Genomic DNA, 6,525 nt, shown 5'->3' on the forward strand with positions numbered 1-6,525 from the left:
GGATGAGATGGTTGGACAGTGTTCTCGAAGCTACCAGCATGAGTTTGGCCAAACTGCGAGAGGCAGTGAAGGATAGGCGTGCCTGGCGTGCTCTGGTCCATGGGGTCACGAAGAGTCGGACACGACTGAACGACTGAACAACAGCAACAACAACAACAACAACAACAACAATAACAATAACCTCACTCCTCAAATCTTTATAAAGAGCGCAAGCCAGAAGCACAGGAGCCACTGACTCAATACTGCCATCTCCAAATGGACATAACCGTTTTTCCAGTGGAATTTTTTGAAATCAACCAGCCGAAGGAAGTATATTCAATCTTGCGAAAGTGAAAGCGCATCTGTATTTTGGAATTGTTAAATTTTGCTTGAAGTGCAGAGTGTTTAAGGACCAGGACATTCACAGGGAAACCAAAATGCTTGTTTACAAAGCTATGGTACTACCAACCATACTGTATGCTTGTGAAACATGGACCAATTATAAATGCCATCTCCAACTCCTCAAAATATTCCATCAATGGTGCCTCCGAAAATTTTTACGCATCACTTGGGAAGGCAGGCAAACTAATGCCAGTGTACTGGAAGAAGCAAAGGTCACCAGTGTCGAAGAAATGATTCTTCAACATCAACTTCGTCATGTTGTGCAGATGCCTGATTATCATCTTCCAAAGCAACTATTCTATTCCAAACTTTTAAAATGGAAAGCGTAATGCTGGTGGTCAACTAAAAGAGGTTTAAAGACTCTCTTAAGGCAAATCTTAAAAAATGTAGTATAAACACTGACAACTGGGAAACACTGGCCTGTGAGTGCTCCAATTGGAGAACAGCCTTTACCAAAGGTGTCATGGGCTTTGAAGACGCTGGAACTCAGGATGAAAGGGAGAAACGTGCTAAGAGGAAGGCATGCTTGGCAAACACTCACAGTGATCAACTCCTGCCCAGAAACCCATGTCCCCACCATGGAAGGATGTGTGAATCCAGAATTGGCCTCCACAGTCACTTACGGACTCACTGTTAAGACTGTGTTCATGGAAGCCAATCTTACTCGGCTACGTGTGATCACCAAAGAAGGAGAAGGAGGCAGGGTTGGAAGAAGGAAGGCCAGCGAGTCAGAGGTTTATCAGGAGACAGGAACAACAGCAACAAAAAGATAAGGAAGGGGAGAGCAAGGGAAAGGCTGGAAAAGCTGGTCCAGAGAGGACAGAAGTCAGCCTGGGGATTTAAGGAGGAGCAGGAGAGGCAGGACTTGGGCGGCTTGGGCAGCAGAATTCTGCATAGACATGAGATTGGACCTGACAGACAATGGAACACAGGGCAGAGGGCAGAGAAGGTGCTACAAGACCTTTTTGGTCTCATTGCACTATGCATTTAAAGCAGCTGTCATGCCACTTTTAGGGGCAGGTGTGGTTGTCAACCTGGGAAGGTGGCCCATCTAGGAGAAGGAAAACTCGGAGCAGGGATATCGGGAGAAGAGGCTAGGGAGTAAACCTTACATAAATTCTTAGTGGTCCCTAAGATGGTCCCTGTTTAGGGAAGCTTTTAATGTTTGATGGACTATTGTATTTTAATATTTTGTTGGAAGCCGCCAAGAGTGGCTGGGGAAACCCAGCCAGATGGGCGGGGTATAAATTATTATTATTATTATTATTATTATTATTATTATTATTGGATGATGCCTTGTACGGCTCCTTCCGGCAACTCCTGCAGTGGATTCATTCATACAAACATTCTTATATCACCTTCCAGTGCTTACACACCACTGCTAACAGCTAACAATTCAAATAACTACAATGCAATATTTTTATATAATAAAAGACTATGTAAAAACAGAGACTATATAATGGAAACAGACAGCTGTGGTAGATAAAACAGGTGTCAGATTTTTTTTTAAGCAATTAAAAAAAAGTGTGTCTAAACAAAAAGTGCTTGTTGCTTTTCTTTTTTGCCACATGGCAAAACACCATCTGTAGAAATGGTTTCGTTTTTAGAGCTCACATATATTTTTATTTATTTTTGGTACTTCATCTCACTTTTGTCTTCAGCGGCTTTGGGCTGTGCAGTAGTTTATAAATACGTAAAATAAACAAAATTCAATAAAGATTGGTCCAACAGAGTGTCATGGGCCAAGGAGACTTTATTTAGGTGGACTTTATTTATAGAGAAGTCTTCAAAAACAAACCTTTGCCTTTCCTGCAAAGATCCCGATGCAACATACAGAGTTCTCCAACCTCCGCTATATCCTCCAAAGGCAGACTAGGCTAATTTTGTGTGTGGGACTGGTCCAAGGTACTGTAAATCGGGGAACTTTATGGCTGAGCTAGGATTTAGAACCCGGATACCCCTTTCCAGCCCATATCTGATACTCTAACTACCACACCACATTCACACTCCCCAGGGTGTCTAGATATCTTTGTAGGATGGAATAATTTTGTCTCTAAGGCAGTGGTGCTGTACTAAGGACAGCACTTTGTGGCAGACATCCAGAGTTTGCACTCAGCAAAATGTGTGGGGCAACAGGGCCACAGCTATCACATTTTGCAGTCAGTGAATATACATTTACCACCTAAAGAGGTCTGCCCTCAAGACTGTTAAAGGTTCCAGACTTATATAACGTGATCTATCACTGCTCTAGGGAACATAGAGCAGCTCCTGAACTCCCCCCACCTGTTCCTTCTGGACCAGGCAGATGAAGTATCACTACTGTTTTGCCCCCCACTCCAAGGCAGCTGCATAATTCCCACCACCACCACAGGAGAGCCCAGGATCTTCCTACCCTCCTAGTGTCTGTGTGCAATGTGAAAGATAAAATAGCTGCTATCCTGCTTTGCAGGACTAGGCTGTGCTCAGAGTACAACAACCTGTGTAGCGTGCAAAGGGAATTAACCACCTGCAACCACCTTCAATCCTCAATCCACACTCCAAATCTCCCCAAATCAGCCTTAAATAAATCAGCCCTGAGTGCTCACTGGAAGGACAGATCCTGAAGTTGAGGCTCCAGTACTTTGGCCACCTAATGAGAAGAGAAGAGTCCCTAGAAAAGACCCTGATGTTGGGAAAGATGGAGGGCACAAGGAGAAGGGGACGACAGAGGATGAGATGGTTGGACAGTGTTCTCAAAGTGCCTAGCATGAGTTTGGCCAAACTGCAGGAGGCAGTGGAGGACAGGGGTGCCTGGCGTGCTCTGGTCCATGGGGTCACAAAGAGTTGGACACGACTGAACAACAACAACAACATCTTTTCACCAGCAGCATGGTCCTCCTGCCTCTAATTTGACACCCATATGGAGTTTCAGACTCTAATTCTACTCCACCTTCCTTTGCTTTTTTTCGGTGTAGGGTATGGTCTGAAGACACATGAAGCCACCACCTTGTTGCAGCTAAAGCAAATCAGATTCTGGTCAGAGTACCCTGATAGGTAACTGCCTGGGAACCACATGCAAATCACTGCCTTGTGTTCCAGGATGGAAGAAAGATGCATTTTTTTAAAAAAAGAAAAAGTAGTTCAAAACAATTGCAAGACCGAGACACAGAGCTGGTCCACATGTTATATATATATTTTTCTCTATAGAAAACACATACTGTAAAACATGAACTGTATTCTTCTACAAAACTAAGAGACAAAACATTTAACACGGCTTTATGCCAGCTGAGCTCGCCCAGTACTGTCCATCTCTGATTGAAAATGGCTTTCTCAAATAGCTGGTGATATGAAAGAACTCTCTCTTTCTGGAAGAAGAAGAAGAGTTTGGATTTGATATCCCGCTTTTCACTACCCGAAGGAGTCTCAAAGCGGCTAACATTCTCCTTTTCCCCACAACAAACACTCTGTGAGGTGAGTGGGGCTGAGACACTTCAAAGCCCAAGGTCACCCAGCAGCTGCATGTGGAGGAGTGGAGACGCGAACCCGGTTCCCCAGATTACGAGTCTACCACTCTTAACCACTACACCACACTGGAGATACCAGAGGGCAAACCTGTAATCTTCTGAAGGCAAAACCACATTCCCTGTCACTGAGCTATGGTCCGGCCTTGTGAGTGATGGCCCCTCCCCACAAAAGGACAGCAAGGGGGGGGGGGAAAGTACTGATCTAGTTTTAATAAACCAATGAAACCATAAATCAAAGGGGGGGGGAAGAGAATACATTTCTATATAAATACATATATCGGGTACCATGTACATTTCCATAAAAGTCTGACATGCATATTCTCTACCTAAACTAACATACAAATTGCATTGACTTTGCCATTGAAATCATCTGCTCCAGTTCCTCAAGCCATTTGCTCTTTATGACCAGCAACAGAATTCTTGGTTATGTGCAAGTTATTTTTACAGCCCTGAACAAAGATGATGGGCAGCATCCAACTAAACAGATGCACTAGTGAGAGGACCTTCGATTGTGCAAAGGAACTTCCCTCTGCACCCTTAGCTCTAGCAAAACTGGCCGAAAGGAAAGGATGTTAAATGATAAAAAGTACAGAAATCACCATACAATTATCCCACTGGAAAGTGGCTGAGTCATAAGGGTCAGACTTCGCTGTCAGCTGATTGAGCTGTCAAGTTTTGGGAAAAGGTGGAAACTTTTTCCAGTCAGGAAAATTGAAACTTAGTCTAATTACCAGTGGAATACAGGTGAAACTTGAAAAATTGGAATACCGTGGAAAGGTTCATTTCTTTCAGTAATTCAACTTAAAAGGTGAAACTAATATATGAGATAGACTCATGGCATGCAAAGCGAGATATGTCAAGCCTTTATTTGTTATAATTGTGATGATTATGGCGTACAGCTGATGAGAACCCCAAAGTAACCATCTCAACTTTTCATCAGCTGTACGCCATAATCATCACAATTATAACAAACGCCATAATCATCACAATTATAACAAACAAAGGCTTGGCATATCTTGCTTTGCATGTCATGAGTCTATCTCATATATCAAACTCCAGTAGCTAATGAAAACAATTCTTACATAAATGGAATCATAGAATCATAGAGTTGGAAGAGACCACAAGGGCCATCCAGTCCAACCCCCTGCCAAGCAGGAATTTTCCACGATATTCTAATTTTTTGAGTTTGCTGGAGGATGTTTGCTGGAGGATGTTTCTTTCTTCGTGTTCATCGATAAGGGTGTCTACTTGCATGATATATGGTTGAAATTCCAGGGCGTGATTGGGCTTTTGCACTCATGGCATCCAGGGATGTGCTCATTATGCACACCCGCTTTTGTGGAAAATTCCCCATACAATGCCTCCTAGAGAGGAGGGCATTTGGTGGGAACCACAGCAAGGGCTTCCCTTGGTGGGAGGATGGCTTGAATTATTACAGCTTTATCTGATTCCTTTGCTATAGTACTTTACTCATTGCTCAGAGAAAAGCTAAAACAAACACATAATTCTGCATATGCAGTTTCAGCTGAACCAAGCTTGCTGGCAACAGGCATGGGGCTGGCTGCTGTGGGAAACAGAATGCTCAAAAGCAGGATTTCCCTTGCGTTCTCAAGCAGAGGAACACATACATAGTACCTTGGTTCTCAAAGATCTTGGTACTCAAAACAACTTGGAACCCAAACAATGCAAACCCGGAAGTAAGTGTTCCGGTCTGCGATCTTTTTTTGGAAGCCGAACATGCTCCGTTTTGAGCGTTACACTTCCGATTTGAGTGCCGCACTTCCGTTTTGAGTGTTACGCTGAGGTCTGTCTGTTTTTGCGGCTTTTTTGTGACTGTGTGGAACCCAGTTCAGTTACTGATTGATTGTGTGACTGCAGTTCGTTGTTTATTGCTTCCATTTTATGGTCTCGTTAGATAGTAAAATTCATGGTAAATTGCTCTTTTAGGGGTTGTTTTCAAAAGTCTGGAACGGATTAATCCATTTTGCATTACTTTCTATGGGAAAGCACGCCTTGGTTTTGGAATGCTTTGGTTTTGGAGCGGACTCCTGGAACGGATTAAGTTTGAGAACCAAGGTACCACTGTATTTGGGTTAAATTTTCACTTTTCTCGCACAACCCTCTATCCCAAACCTTAAAAATTGGTGTGCTATGAACAGGTGGCAACTGCAAGCGGAACAGAACATTTGTAGCCACCCCAATCTTAAAAAAATAACAAGGTGTTGGGGCGGGGTGGGGGAGGAGAGAGGAAGCAAAATGCTGTGCGTCATTTCTGCCTGAACACTGCTCTACATTTTCAGGCCCTTACAGGTTTACACTGTGCGCTGCCACAAGCGCCCTATCCCCTCATTGAAGCCACCCATTCTTCTCTGTTAAGCCTGTTTATTTTCCTCATATGTCCATGGCATGAAAAAGTATGAACATGAACCAGATGGAACATGGAGACAGTTGCATCTACTTCCACTGAATGTGACAACTGGGGAAACGGCAGTTGTGAATGTGGATATTTATGCAATTGTGGAAACCTCTGCAATTGGTTTACATTTCTATCACCTGTTTTGTATTAACCTTTTCTCTAGGCTTATTTCTCTACAAGTGATCTAGCCTATATGGCTCCAATACATAGCATAGAATGTGCCAG

The sequence above is a fragment of the Lacerta agilis genome, chromosome 15 (assembly GCF_009819535.1).
Source record: "Lacerta agilis isolate rLacAgi1 chromosome 15, rLacAgi1.pri, whole genome shotgun sequence".
Lineage (NCBI taxonomy): Eukaryota > Metazoa > Chordata > Lepidosauria > Squamata > Lacertidae > Lacerta > Lacerta agilis.